Here is a 16,646-nt window from a genome sequence, read left to right as displayed (position 1 = left end):
GGGTAACCATGGTGGTGGTGGTGTTGATCTGCCTGAGGGTAGGGAGGCCCTTCAGAGGGATCTGGATAGGCTGGATCGCTGGGCTGAGCTGGGCTGAGCTGAATGGGATGAGGTTCAACAAGGCCAAGTGTCGGGTCCTGCACTTTGGCCACAATAACCCCATGCAGTGCTATAGGCTCGGAGCTGAGTGGCTGGAGGACTGTGAAGAGGAAAGGGACCTGGGGGTGTTGGTTGATGCTCAGCTGAACATGAGCCGACAGTGTGCCCAGGTGGCCAAGAGGGCCAATGGCATTCTGGCCTGCATTAGAAATAGTGTGGCCAGCAGGAGCAGGGAGGTAATCATCCCCCTGTATTCGGCGCTGGTGAGGCCGCACCTCGAGTATTGTGTTCAGTTTTGGGCCCCTCACTACAAGAAAGACATTGAAGCCCTGGAACGTGCCCAGAGAAGGGCAACAAAGCTGGTGAGGGGTCTGGAGCACAAGTCTTATGAGGAGCGGCTGAGAGAGTTGGGATTGTTTAGTCTGGAGAAGAGGAGGCTCAGGGGAGATCTCATTGCACTCTATAGCTTCCTGAAGGCAGGTTGTGATGAGCAGGGGTTTGGCCTCTTCTCCCAGGCAACAAGCAGGACCCGAGGAAATGGCCACAAGTTGTACCAGAGGAGGTTTAGATTGGATGTGAGGAAAAACTTTTTCTCCCAAAGAGTGGTCAGGCACTGGAATGGCCTGCCCAGGGAGGTGGTGGAGTCGCCGTCCCTGGCAGTGTTCAAGAGGCGGCTTGATGAGAAGCTACAAGATATGGTTTAGTAGCTGTGGCAGCAATGGTAGTTGGAAGACGGTTGGACTAGATGACCTTATAGGTCCCATCCAACCATGTGATTCTATGATTCTATGAATTGTGGCAAAACAGCACTGTGTTGGCATTACTTGGTCTTCCTCGGAGACATGACTTGCCAACATCACACTGATGTAGCCCTGATGTGTTGTAGTCCCCATATAGTACCTCTGAAGAGTACTACTAGCACAAATTATGTGAGTATACCATTGTGGCTGGAACTACCTTGGAAATCTGACCACTATATCCCATTTTGTGATGTGGATGCACCCCATAAGCAAAACTCCTTGTGTCTGCATCTTTAAGATGCTACTCCTTGAAGCAGCTGTATTCTGAGTCAAATTCTAGTTGGCAGAACCCATTTTTAATATTTACAGGGAACTTAGGATCTACTTTTCTCTTTTACATCTTATCACCTGCAGTTTGCTGCTCTCATAAAAGTATGTTTTCATTTTGCAACATTGGAAAAAAGTCTACAAAATTACTCAGTACTGCAATTTTTATTGCTCTGTCTAGTTTTATGAGAACAGTGCAATTCCAAATCTTTCCATTTATCTTCCAGACTTCTTAATGTTTCAGTAATTAAATGAAGAGATTATATATCTAGATGGCTTTACAAGACAAAGCCAAGATTTTTATACAAAATAGTTAAAAATCACTTTTAAGTATGGGATCAACCCCAAAATGTTCTGCTTAAAGTATCAACAAGCGTTAGTTCTGTGCATTTAGACATAAGATTAATCTTCAGCCTTACAGTTTTGAAGGGGTCATGAAGGTGTCTTCCAGCAATATAAACAACATAGCAAACTCTGATACGTTAATTAGTATCCAATTCACACTGCCTTCTAAGGACACTTTTGGTTAACGTTCCACTGACTGGATTTGAAATGAATCTGGCTCTGTTCCTCCCAAGTTTTGAAACAAGGCAAAACTAAAATCACCTGTAATGCAACCATTTTCTTTAATGGTCCTCAGACATAAGGGAGTACTAATAACACAGCTTACAAAAGTAAAGCTGGCAGACAGGGAAAGTAAAGGATCAGTGAAGAAAATACTAAATTCTCGGTTCTGGTGCTGCTTCCAGGGTGCTGTGGGGTCTTTACAAGTTGGTAACAGCAGGAGAAAGATCCTTGTGGAACCAGTCAAGAAACTCATGCGAAAAGTACCAAATTTTGTGAGGAGCTTCCTGCACAGACCACCAGTGAACCAGGTCTGCCTCCTACTGAGGACAGCTTGGGGAGCAAGGTGAGAGGACTGACAACAGCAGCAAAAAAAAGGTGGAATATCCTTTTGCTGCCACTTGTCTTATGGAGAGAAAACATGGTTTTTATGAGGTGGGGAATATTAACTGTGCAAAAGTATTGCTGAACTTCTGTAGAGGACAGCAGTAGTCAGTCAATTCCAACAAGCAGGTCCCAATCTCAATCTGATGAGAAGGCTTCAGTCGCTCTCTCTAATGGGACAATATTATACCGAATCGGGCACTGGCTGCCTTGGGAGAGGCACCACTCTAACATGGCCCTGGCAACAGATGATACGGAAAATCTCTAACGGTATATCTGATTGTATTCTATGATTGTATGGCACTCTGCTGAACCTTCTTCTGAAGCTAAGAGCCCATTGCCACATGACTTACAGATAACAAAGAGGGTTTCTGAGTTTTAAGTTGTTGGTGAACTTGTCTGTGAGGAGTTCTAGGAGTTCCTTTCTCAAACAGAAGGAGTATATTAATTTGCTTGGAGAACAGTCTAATAATTAGCTTAGATGCTCATTAATTTTTAAATTATTATTATTATTGCAGTGCAATGAGGTACAAATTCGTATTAATGGAATTTCATGCTACTTTATATATTTGCCGTGCAAGCCATTACCACTTGACTTCCACAACACAAAGTAAAACTGCAGCAGTTTTAATGAATGAATCCATCACACAGTTTCTTTCAAAACAATTTTTGTAATAGTAATAAATCCTAGAATCACCATTATTATTCTTAGGAAAATTAAAACGAACAGGAAATTAAAATTAAAACATCAGACCTTTTAAGAAATTAAAACATTTGAGGCAAAGTTTTGGAAATGGTGAGTTAACTGTTGCTGTTTAATTCATATGTACTCTCTGACCTAATATTGTGGTACAGCTTGCTCAGTGCCAGCTCTTTACTTAGAGCAATTCAATTCAAGACATTCACAGGATGAGATCAGATTTTTGTCTTTTTGGGCTTGGCTTGGAGGTGAGAGAAAATTCAGTTTTGCTAAGGTAAATTAAGTCTCTCTCCTTATTTCCACTTTTGCTTAGGCAAGTAATAGGATTTGCATTTTGTTAATTGTTTACATATAAGAGGTATAAAAAGATTTGAATTTCACAAAGAATCTGAATTTGGATGGAACTTTGCCCTTCCTTCATCAAGATTAATCTGAGACTTTACAGTATTTTTAAGGATTAGTGCTGACTTGGGAGAGAGCTCCTCTTCATACCACATCACAGTGGTGGGTAGACAAGCGAGGTAAGGGATTCTGCAGCGAGCAGAGCTACCCTTGCCACAGAGGTTAACCACAAGCTATGTGAAGATTCACTGGCTCTGGTTTCTGCAGGAAGGCTACTGGGGCAAAATAAAGATCTGTACTCTGGGAAATATTTGCATATTGGCTGCAAGTTCCTCTAGCTCAGCTGTCTGCAATTTATCACACATGAAAGGATTTTACACTGCAGTAGGGAAAAAATGTGCACCTTGCAATATAGCCTTCAGAGCCATCTTCGGGGGGAAAAAATGGACATTTGCCAACATAGTAAATTGTGTTTTATAAAACAGAAAAGAACAGCAGCAGCAGCAAATAAAACCATGATGACTTCTTAAAAAAAAAAAAAAAGAATTGAAACACAAGAATGCGAGATGGGATTTTACATTGTGCATTTCTGAGTCAGAAAGAAAGATCTCTGTGAAAGTAATTTATTCGTTCCTAAATCACCTGGGATCTTCTGAAAATATCCATAGGAAATTGTATGTTCTTTAATTAACTACCAGGGGATATTTGGAGAGGATGAAGCTGACTGATATTATATACCCACCCACATACATACATGCACACACACAACCCCTGTTTTGATTTTCAACAAATCCTAAGAAATTAGCAAAAAATCTAGAAGAAGCAGAGTTACCGAGAGCATTTGGGTTCAGTTCTGACATCAACAAACAGGCTTTTGTTAGAGTGGATCCAAATTTCTGTTCTTCCTTCTTAGCCTAAACAAAGCCTTTGTTTGGCAAAGAACAAAACCAGCAAACAGTACCTTGATATAGACGGCTGGTTTATTTTTTGCTTTTAGCTCTGTGTTTCCTTGCTACTTCGGTCTGAAGTTTCAGTGGCTTTTAAGCATAGCTGAATAAGCTTTTGCCACTGCTGTCGGACTTGGGGAACCACTGGAGTCTATCACAGGTGCAAGTTTGTCGTCACTCACCTAAGATCAGTGTGGTGAATGTACATGTAACTTTTGCACTCATGAGCTAATGCTGCTTTTTGATATTATTAATGCAATGAATACTTGAAACTCCTGGTTTTGTGCTTTAGGCAATATCAGTTGATAATATATTTCTTGTATCTTGATAGTGAAAGAAGTTTATGTGGTAAAAATTGCAGTAATTGTCTAACTGCATAGGTTTAGCAATGCCATTACTTGGTTTAACTAGGACCTTCATCCACTAATAATCCTATGAAAACTGGCAGGATGACTCAAGACCTAGGAGATTAATAAACATAATTTAAAATTGTCTCTTCTAGCTCATGCAAGATGTATGCATGTAGGTTAAATTCCACTGCTTAACTGATATTGTCTATGGAAAGTTTTGATTTCCTGGTGGTTCTCAGTACCTTTATGACCATTTCTCTACCATTTTAGACAAGGAGTCTTAATGAATGCTACACTTATGTAAAAATGACCATGAAAAATCCAGAAGACCAGATTTGCTATGGCATGTGTATTATAGCAAGGGTTTTGTTATTGTTGCATCCACGTATTTCTTTTCTGAGGTTGCAAAGTGAATATTTTTGTACTGTACTCTTTCAGAAGTGCTGGGTGGCACTGAGATGAGAATATTCCTGTCCCAGCTTTGAAAACTATTTCATAGTCAGTAAGTGTCATTATGTTACAGTTAATAACAGAAAAGAAAGTCTTTCATCTCCAAAAGCAATTTACAGCTTACAATAAACTATCACATAAACTCTTCAGAAGGATCACTTTGTGCATTAACTTCTATTGTATCTTACAAATATATTTAGCCAAGAGTCAAAATGCTTTCCTGAGTGGACGTTAGAGCCTGCTGTTCTTTGATTAAAATTCTGATGTGATACAGTGGATGTTAGAATAGTTCCTTAGCACAGGTGTGGTATACCAAAAATACCAGTTATGCACACTGTGATTTTGAGTGAAAGCTTTGATTTTTTTTTTTTTTGTCTGATAAAACAAGAATAGCATGCGAGGGGTAATTTTGCATTTTGCTGCTATTAACATTAGAACCAAACTTAAACTTTAATACCAATGCCAGCTGTTATCTATTTCCTTACAGCTCTAATTTCAGTGTTTTCGTGCATGTTTAGGGAATGCAGTTTCAGTTTTTTATTAATAGTGAATCACCTTAATTTATTTAATTCTCTGGCTCAATTCTTAACACATAAAATATACACACAAGAGCCAGGTGTCATTTATCATAAATCAGGTTCCTTAATGCAATGGTTATATTGGCCAGGGCTGGGCAAGCAAGCTTGTTTTCTGCACCTGGGTTTCATAACAAGACCTTTTCAGTATTTGGAGTTTATTGTTCACTCACTTCATAGGAGATCAATGAAAGCATCAGAGTGATTTCATAGATTACCTACAAAACAATGTAATTATTGCTTTGGGAATGCATGTACATTGTTATTCTAATAGGATTTCTGTAAGAATCCAAAAGCAAAAACTTTGTTGATTAGAGCAGGGGATATCAGCTTCTTTGGAGTCTTTTTTTTCTTCTTTTGCATCGGGTTCAGAATAGGTGTTCCGGGGTTGGTAGTACAGGATTGTGAAGAACTAATAACAATCTAAGGACTAGAAAACAACTATATGCACGACAGAAAAAGTAAAAGCAATAAAAGTATTTATTTATAAATGCAGTATTACCTGCCAGTTTTCTGCATTTTCTGTTTCTTATCACAGCTGCACTGTGCTCTTTGTTTTCTCTGCCATCACTATAACTGAAGTAGGCTTTCATTTCTGGAGATGATCTTGAGTGTGCTCTCATTTGGGTACTTTTTCCATTTTAATATAACTGGGGGCAACTTTGAAAGTCTGGTCCCTATTGAAATCCATGGCAACCCTCTCTCTGTGACTGAAACTGTCTTTTGTGACAAGCTCGCACTGCCTCCTTACCATTCTGCTATTACTCGCATCATTACTTCAGATCATTTATTTATTGTTATTATTATTCTGTCCCTTCTGTAGGTTTGTGATGAGTTCCCATTCCTTATTTTGCCCATGACTTGTACAAGTGGCGTGTCACCAGCAGCACTACAATATATTTATAAGTTTGTCTTCTCCTCTATTCCTCCCCAAATCTTCTGGGCTTCTTCCAGGCCCTTGAAGTTATTTCTGCAGCCATAGCCTGTTCCTTTGGGAGCATTGGGATGCAGAAGCAGGAGCAGGCAGTGGAGTCCAGGCCTATGGGCACTGACCAGCCCTCACAGCTATAGCTCAGCTAGCCTGGCCTAAATGTCAAATCTTTTTATGGACCACCTTTTGTTTCACATTTTCTTCTTCCATTACCATTTCCATTCTCATTTCACCCAGCCTTTTATGTTCTTTTGCTTCCTGCTCACTTCTCCATTAATGAGCAGGGCACAGTTCTAAGGAATCTTTATCTCTCCACCATCAAATAGATTGGGTTGTAATGTCACTGAAAAGCATATGCTTTGTTTAAATCTGAACAAAGGGAAGATTGCAAAACTTGTACTTTGAAACACACCAACTTTAATTTTGTCCTTGAAGTGAAGAAGGGAATATTTGCATGATTAAAGGCCTTTTTTTTTTTTTTTTTAAATAGCAAGCTTCCTTAAAACAAAGACCGTACACAGAAAACTAAACATTTTCCCAGTACTCTTGGTTGAATTCATTGCTCTTCAAAGCTACTCTATCTAGAATATTGGCTCTTCTGACTTCCTGTATTTTTCAGTTGGCCTTCTAGGTCAAAGACTAGTTACTGTCATTCAAAGCCCACAGGAATTTGTGAAAAAAAGTCAGTGTTGCTGCCTTCTTCCTCACCAGCATATGGGCAGTTCTGTTTCTTTGCATGTAGCCACTGAAGCTTACACTTCTGGATGAAAATAGGAGAGTTGAAACAGCTGGTACAGCACTCTGCATCTTATGCTCATAGTATAAAAAAGAGATCAACACTTTTGTTATTGATATCAGATTTCCACTTCCTGTAAGTTGTTTGGTTGATATCCAACACGCACACTCTCTTTTTCCTTACGTTTATTGTCCCCAGTTCAAATAATTTCTAATTAAGTCTGTCTTTAATTCCTCCGTGGGCTGAGAGCTGCCAGGTGATAAGCTATAGAAATAGCTTTCCAAAGGACAGCTTTACCAGAGTGAAAAAGCAGGCTGGTTGCTTGCAACTCTTATATGGGGGGGGAGGGTGGGGGTCAGTTGTGCAGGTTTGGTTTTTGAAAGGAAAATGCATTTTCTTCCCACTGAATTTTTATATAGCATGGCATTTTGAGTGAACAATAACTTAGTTAACAGGTAGCTCTAACTGACAAGGCTGGATTTGATCATGGCTAGCATAAGAGCATCGATTCACTGAGATTCTACATCTGCGGAAGCAAGGAGTCGGGGCCTCATTATTACAAGGCACGGGGTAGCAGCACCTCCCCTCTAAAACGCCTGCCTGACAGCACCCGTCTTTGATTTGGCTGTACAGAGCACGCAATGGAAGTGGCAGAGCATGGGGGATGAGGTGTGGGCATTAGTAGGCATTCGCTGCAGCTTTGTGGTTCTGGACACCTATTCTGTAATTGAAAAAAAAAAAAGAAAAGAAAACAAAACAAAACAAAACAAACCCCCAAACTTTTCTTCATGTAAAAATACACCCCAGCAGTAACCTGGATCTTTATAGGAGGCACAGTGTGAAAAGAAAAACTAATTTCCTTCAGGAAGTGTGTTTGTGTCTCTTTTTTTTAGTAGAGCTATATTAAAAAGCCTTTTTAAAGTTACCTTGGCAAGTAGGCATAAACTTAGAATCTCTGTCATGTGCTTTCAGAAATAAAAGAGTTAGGCTTTTCATTTTCTTAAGCGTTCTCCTGTGCATTAAGAATGATGATTTAGTATTCTCCTGAGAAGATAAGGCTAAAGTGATATTTGTTGAAAAGCAGAAAAGCTAAGGAAATTAACAGGGATAATGTAGCAGCTCTTCAAAACACCTCCAGGCAATCTTTCAAATTTCTGATCCAAACTAATAATGATACCGTGAGACTATAGGGCACATCATCTGTACATAGGTGAACAGTTCTTGTCTGGCAGAAACAAACAAACAAACAAACAAACAAACAAACACGTGGCCTTGCAGAAACTATGATCTCTGCTTTAATTTCAATAATGTTGAATAAAACTTAAAAAAAATGCTTCCTGGTTAAATAAAGCCACTGTGCAGCAGAAGCCAGTATTCCTGGGGGAAAGGGGAAGGGGAGGTAGGGGAAATGGGGAGAGCTTTTGGGGCTTTTGCTTATTAAAGTACACATCTCTAGCTGAAAAATTATTTTGGGAAATGAGAAAATTAGATGGACCCTGTTAGGAAAGATACTTGACATATGTGTTGGACAAGCTGAGCTACCAACTTGCTGAGTTAACAGCTGTTACCTGTTAACTTCATAGGGGGGAGGGAAAAAACCTCCAAAAAGGTGCCTATTGAAGTCAAGTATAAGCTGTTTGACAGCAGGGAGGAAATAACTTTACCCCAGTCCTAGGACTGTGGTAATTACACTGTTCTAAAACAAGATGGTTTGGGAACACCCATCACTCCTCAGATAGCTTTGGCCATTAATTGCTGTGCTATTTCTAACATGTAACCTCATTCCAAGCAATTTCTTCATGACACTCCAGGGTCTGCCTGCCTGTTTTCAGACAAAAACTTCAAAAATAGACAGGTAGGGGCTGAATTATGCCATCAGACCTCAGCAATTAAACTCCAGCGTTATCACCATGTCTAGACGCTGGGCATGCTTAAGGGCACCTCAGTGCAAGGAGAGGCTTCGTGTTTGCCACAGTGAACACATTTTTACCTATTAAGCAATATTAAAATTTTGCTCTCGTTCCTTTTGGGATCTGTGTCAGAAATCTGTTTGGTTTCCTTGTCTGGGAAGGCTTTTTGGTTGTTTGCTAGCTTGGGTTTGGTTTTTGGTGGGTTTTTGTTTGGTTTTGTTTTGTTTTGGTTTGGTTTTTGTTTGGGTTTTGTTTGTTTGTTTGTTTTCTTTGCAAGCATTGGATTAAAACTCTTCTCTCTTGCAGAAGATTAGGAAATTCTCCTCAGATTCCTCGAGCTTTCCCTTACACATGAGCTTACTTAGGAGCTCATTACAAAACTAACGATGAAGACATAAGCTGTCTTTCCTATTCTTGAACCCAAGAACACTAAATATGAGGTGGCAAATGGGGAAATCACACAGGCTGAGCTGATATATTTAAGGAGTGAAACTTGCCAGGTAGCTCTGTGTTGAAACATTTGATGAAAGCAACTTAGAATCATAGAATCATAGAATGGTTAGCGGTGGAAGGGACCTTCAAAGGTCATCTAGTCCAAACCCCCTGCAAGGAGCAGGGACATCCCTGACTAGGTCAGGTTGCTCAGAGCCTCATCCAGCCTGGCCTTGAACGTTTCCAGGGATGTGGCCTCCACCACCTTTCTGGGCAACCTGTTCCAGTGTTCTGTAACTCGCATCGTAAACATTTTTTTCCTAATTTCTAATCTAAATCTACCCCCTCTATTTTAATACCATTACCTCTTGTCCTATCGCAACAGGCCCTACTGAACAGCCTTTCCCCATCTTTCCTGTAGGCCCCCTTGAGGTACTGGAAGACCGCTATCAGGTCTCCCCGGCGCCTCCTCTTCTCCAGGCTGAACAGCCCCAACTCTCTCAGCCTGTCCTCATAAGAGAGGTGCTCCAGCCCTTTTATCATCTTCGTGGCGCTCCTCTGGACCTTCTCCAACTGGTCCATGTCCTTCTTGTGCTGGGGGCTCCAGAATTGGACACAGTACTCCAGGTGGAGTCTCACCAGGGCAGAGTAGAGGGGGAGAATCACCTCCCTCGACCTGCTGGCCACGCTCCTCTTGATGCAGCCCAGGATGCAGTTGGCCTTCTGGGCCGCAAGGGCGCATTGCCTGCTCATGTTAAGCTTCTCATCCACCAGCACTCCCAGGTCCTTCTCCTCAGGGCTGCTCTCAATCCATTCCCCACCCAGCCTGTATTTGTGCCTGGGATTGCCATGACCCAGGTGCAGGACCTTGCACTTGGCCTGGTTGAACTTCATGAGGTTGGCACAGGCCCACCTCTCCAGCCCGTCAAGGTCCCTCTGGATGGCATCCCTCCCTTCCAGCGTGTCGACGGCACCACACAACTTGGTGTCGTCAGCGAACTTGCTGAGGGTGCACTCTATCCCGCTGTCCATGTCGCCGACAAAGATGTTGAACAGGGCTGGGCCCAGCACGGACCCCTGAGGGACACCACTCGTGACTGGTCTCCACATGGACATTGAGCCGTTGACCACCACTCTCTGAGTGCGGCCATCCAGCCAACTCCTTATCCACCGAGTGGTCCGTCCATCAAACCCATGCCTCTCTAGTTTAGAGAGAAGGATGTCGTGCGGGACAGTGTCAAAAGCTTTGCACAAGTCCAGGTAGATGACATCAGTTGCTCGTCCCTTGTCCACCGATGCCGTCACCCCATCGTAGAAGGCCACCAAATTGGTCAGGCACAATCTGCCCTTGGTGAAGCCATGTTGGCTGTCACCAACCACCTCCTTGCTCTCCATGTGCCTTAGCATGGTTTCCAGGAGAATCTGCTCCATGACCTTGCCAGGCACAGAGCTGAGGCTGACCGGCCTGTAGTTACCTGGGTCTTCCTTATTCCCCTTTTTAAAAATTGGGGTTATGTTCCCTCTCTTCCAGTCATCGGGGACCTCACCAGACCGCCACGACTTCTCAAATACGATAGCCAGTGGCTTGGCAACTTCATCCGCCAGTTCCCTCAGGACCCGCGGATGGATCTCATCAGGACCCATGGATTTGTGCACCTTCAGGTTCCTTAGATGATCCCGAACCTGCTCTTCGAGTACAATGGGCAATTCTTCATTCTCGCAGTCCCTGCTTGCACCTTCTACAGCTTGGGCGGTGTAAATGAAAGACATAGAAAAATGAAAGACAAGAAAAATCTCATTAAGTATAAACCACATTTGTCAAAAAGGTGGAGACAGAGTTCACTTCTCTGTTGGCTGCTGAAAGTGACAGGAAAGCTACTGAGCCATGTACTGGAGGGAACAGCCGATGCTATTTACTCCACACACAGTTATCCTTGTTCACCCGACTTTGTTTTAGACTGAAAGATGCAGTTCTCTGATAAAACTGTTCCAACTCTATAGCAGGCAGTTTTCAAGCTTAGTTGCACTGTCCAGAGGTTCAGAGAAAACTTGAGCTATGAGATAACCAGATGGCCTTACTACACAGGATAGGATAATGTGTCGATATACTGGTGATGGCTCCCACATCCAGCTCATCTTTCAGCCAAGAGGTACTGGCCAACCATGCACGTCACTCCATCATGGTAGCATCTTAGTGCAATCTGCTGGGTTGTTCATTAGCCACAGGTGGAAGGAACAAGGTCCTGTTGATTGCATCCATTTTTATTTACCAAATCTGTCCTGAGAATATTTAGTAAAGCCATATTTAATAAAGACAGCCTTTCAACTATCGTTTTTCATCTCACATCAAACTCTTCTCCCCTGCAAATGTTATCTGCCTTGCCGTTATCAGTCATTATTAAACTCAAGTACAGTTTTACTTGAAAATTTGTAATAGCAGCACATTTTCAGCCCATCAGAGCTGAAGATTAAACTGTGGTCTGATCTGGTTAAGTGTTCTGCGTCAACAGATTGGACAAGTTCATGTATTACAGCTCCTATGAGAGCCTGTAGAAGTTGCATGCCTAGCACCTTTAGAGATAAGCCTGTTAATAATTAGATGCACACCACATCCGAGTATTTATTCTAATTTTCAATATCTCTCAGCAGCTCTGGATGTTACCAGGGATGCCTCCTCCTCTAACAAGGAAACCTTTCCTTCCTACAAGTTTCCATTTCACCAGTTGCATCCAATAGAAACATCATCATCAAATTAAGTCTCTGCATACTGCATCTTTCTGTTGCTCAGATTTGGACACCGTCTGGTAAGAACTTACTCATTTGTGATATAAAAGGAAATTGCTGCAAACAATTCAGGAAGCTGCTCTACAGCTTAACAATGAAGGGTGTTGGAGACTGCAGCAGACATTCAGCAGTTAAATATCAAGTGCAAAATTTACCTTCATCTAATAGAAACTAAAATTCTCCCCTCAATTTTATCACACCCTAGTATCTTAAGGCTTGCCTCATCTATTTCACTACAGAGTTCAAAGAATATAAGATTTATAAGCACTATCATACTGAGTTAATGCTAACTTCAGAGAAGATACTGTGTTCATCAAAGCACTTCAATTGTGTACTCAAATTGTACATTTTGTGATTTAATTTCATTAATTTTCAAACACTTCCATCCTCATTGCAGATTGCTGCAGTGATTGAAGGTTGTTTGTTTGGGTTGTTGTTTTTTTTTTTAACTGAAGTCACATTAGACATGTACTCAACTGGCTGCAAAGCGTGCTTTGAGAAAGTCAGCAACCCTGTCTCTGCACTGACCTTTTAGCTGCTGTCTTTCAACTGTGCAGAGCCATCCTCCACTTGACTGAGGATTTGCTCTATGAAACACTGCTGAGCCACAACAGCAGTCAAGAAAGAAGCCTGGTCAGCAGTGTCAGTTCTGCAAGGGCTTTAAGAAGTGGCCAGGTTAGGAAACACCAGGCATACGGCTGCTTTCCTCACCTCTGTACCTAAGGACTGCAGCTACTGCAATTTTCTACCAGTTTGCATGGAGAAGAGTTTCAGATGTGAGCTGGCGTTGTTTGGCTACTCCTAGAGCTGAAAGTCAGTCTGTCATACTTACAATCATGCTAAACTAATAGTTTACACAAGTCTTCCATATAAAACAGATTTTACACCTGTATTCATAGATGCCACCACTTTGTTTCCTCCTCCATCTCCCCAAATGTTCAACCAATCCTGGAACCAGAGAAGGTATATAAACCTGACTTAAGTAAAATCTAACTCCCACAGCACAATAGGTTCCTCCGTTTTTGAAAGCAGGGATTAAAAATTCACAGGGTGTTGTTTTTTTTTTTAAATTAGAAGTTTTCTTAATGTTTTATATGTTAATCTTGAACTGTAAGGACAATAGTATTTCTCACAGATGTCTATGCTACTAACCTCTGTAAGATGTAGAAACTGTGACCCCAAATACTCAGCCAAAAAACACCGAACAAAACTGATCCCTCAGTTTGCTCAGGGATGTGAAAAAGCAGCAATACGATACATAAAACAAACAGCTTCAGAAGCTGCAGTGTTAACACAGAACTGGTCAAAATGAAATAGATATACAATGAAATAAATTAAGAGTAATTGTTTCCTCCTCCCAACACCCCAAGCATTTCCTAACCTACATAAATTTAAAATAATTAGCGTTTAAGGTGTTTTGATAATACCTTAGCTATGAGCAAACAGTAATACAGAATCATAGAATAGTTTGGGTTGGAAGGGACCTTCAAAGGTCATCTAGTCCAACCCCCCTGCAAGGAGCAGGGACATCCCCGACTAGATCAGGTTGCTCAGAGCCTCATCCAACCTGGCCTTGAACATTTCCAGGGATGGAGCTTCCACCACCTCTCTGGGCAACCTGTTCCAGTGTTCTATAACTGGCATTGTAAATTTTTTTTTTCCTAATATCCAATCTAAATCTACCCCCACTATTTAAAAACCATTACTCCTTGTCCTATCGCAACAGGCCCTACTGAACAGCCTCTCCCCATCCTTCTTGTAGGCCCCCTTGAGGTACTATAGGTACTATATAAGGAGTTCCTCATTGAGTAAAAGGGAAAATACTTGCACCTTTAGGCCTAAAATCACACATTCAGGCAACGACTGCATGTGAGAATTTTGTATGCAGATGTTAATCAAGACAATTAAAAAGTTCATTTTGAAAACTTACCTTTTTGGCTATGAAAGATACTTTCTTCAAAAAGATATGTCTCTCTATTTTTAATGCATTCCCTGAGACTACAGTTAACAGCACTCTGATACAATGCCTTTCTGCTATCCTGTATACATAGGTGTCACTTGTGTTATACACCATGAGGGTGTCACAGTTGTCTGAGATGCTTTCCTCATCTGTTTTGTTATGAATGCCTGGTTTAGCTATCTCAGCTTGAAAATTGTCAATCTGGCTGCAAAACTCCAATGATGTTTCACATACGCTTCATTTCAATCAACTTTTTTTAGCCATAAACCAGGGTTTGCTTATGGTGTTCTTCCTCCAAACCTGTGACCCTTGCTTTTCCAAGTCTGCTTTTGTCACTGTTACAAATAGACAAATATACTGACTTTTATCACAGTAACAACCAGCACTAACTACTGCTGTTTCTAGTCTCTGCCTTTTTTTTTTTTTTGGTGCAAAGTGAAGTTGTCTCAAAAAAGGCTGTTCTCATCTCAGTTTGTATTATCTATTCCCCTTTAAATACCTGATTAATGATTCTAGCGACTTCCTCATTGTTCCACAAACAGGCAAAAATGAGCTTTTTGTGTGGTGGCGTTATTCCATTGGAATAATTTAGGTGGTTTTTCATGCGAAGTATAATTACAACTCTGAATATAAGCTTTATCCTATTAGGAAAGAACGTATGAAAAAGCTTGAAGATTTTCTGTTTCCAATTTCCTTGTAAGATACTATACTTAATAACTCCACTTGTTCAGGGTCTAATAACCTGCCTAAAATTCTTCACAAGAAACACAGATGAGTGTATGCTTCAGTATTTGTCAAGACTATATCTGAGAACAATGTCTTTGTCATCATCTAAGCAAAAACACTGGTTAGATGAAAAGCTAATGTAGCTATGTACATAGCCGTAGGTGAAATAAGCATGTTTGGTGTGATGATTTAAGAAATATTTTTACATTAAAATCTCTGTATGTACCAAAGCTATCCATAATTTATTAGGTACTTAGCAAAGGGTTTATTTTTTTAATCTCACCAAAACTTAAGGCAAGCTATCAAGCTATACAGAAATATTACATATAGAATTAATTTTAAAGGAATTTTTAAGATCAGCTTCAAGAAAGACTAAACAAGTGTTCAATTACAAACCTGTGCAAACCTGGACATTTTTCCATATTATATATGGATTATATTTTTCTAGATGTGTAATTTTAAAGAAAACACAAAGTAGGCTTAAATTATTTGCATTAGTACATACATTTGTTACAGTTAAAAAACCTACCACGATATATATTCCTGCTGAAATATCATCTAAAAATACCTGAGTTTGGGGCTACAAACTATGTATGAAGGCATCTCAGTGATTATATTGCTGCTAGTTGTGTAATACACAAATTCAGCTCAGAGATATGGTGCTTCTCTTAGAACATGCCCTTATGCTTACTGTCTGCAATTCAGTTTTCACTCAATCCATCACTAAAACAAGAAACAGACCTGCAGCATTTGGAATGGAGTAGGATCAAGTCACCTGTTTTGACTTTTCGGTCCAAAATGTATTTCTGCCACCAAAAGGAACCTCCCTTACACCAAATAACAACCCACACATCCTGGTTTTTTTTCAATTACAAAGCAGTGAATTGTCGAAGATACTTAAATATCTTGTAAAATAGCTTAAAATGTAAATATTTTACATATATTTGAACATTTCATTTAGATTTATTTTCTTTGGTAATACCTATGAATTCCTGTTTCGGAGCACCTTTGCTGTAAGGTACACCAGTAGCTGTAAGGTTGGTTAAAAGCTAAAAATGATTTCTCTGGAAGCCAGTAAAATAGAATAGCCATCAAAATTGAGTCATACACTTGTCAAAATGTTGCCTTAAGAATTCTTAAATGGCAACTACTCACAAGAAGCAAAACTAGAACACAAATCCTAACAATACTGTCCTACAGGAGGGGTTTATACAATGCATCCAGGATTAGTTCAGACTATCAAACCAACTAGTAGAGGGTGCAGGACGCCTGGCAAGCAATGAACAAACATATCTGAATGAGTGCTCACATGATAAGTTTTTTAACAAAACATCTGAGTACTGAGCATGTTAGACCCGTATGTGTGTTCAAATAGATACACTTAACTAACATACCCAACAGTGACAAGTCTGAATTAGGTAACCAAGTATACACAATTCAATTCCATTTGTTGCTTAAGAGTTTTTGATATCAGTACCGGTCATTCAGAACCATTTTTTTGCTATTTAATACGTGTGATTTTAAGAAAACAGGTAAGAGAACTGCAAACAGGTACAGCCCCAAACATTACTCTGCAACTACAACCTCAAATTTGTCACAGCAGCAGCGTGACACAAAATATGACCTTGTTTACACGGAGGTGTCAACAATTTAAGTTTAGAAAACTATACTCATAATTAACAAATAATC

The sequence above is a fragment of the Chlamydotis macqueenii genome, chromosome 4 (assembly GCF_036417535.1).
Source record: "Chlamydotis macqueenii isolate bChlMac1 chromosome 4, bChlMac1.mat, whole genome shotgun sequence".
In the NCBI taxonomy this organism is placed as follows: Eukaryota; Metazoa; Chordata; class Aves; order Otidiformes; family Otididae; genus Chlamydotis; species Chlamydotis macqueenii.
The sequence above is the reverse complement of the archived record's forward strand: the minus strand, read 5'-3'. Positions refer to the sequence as shown.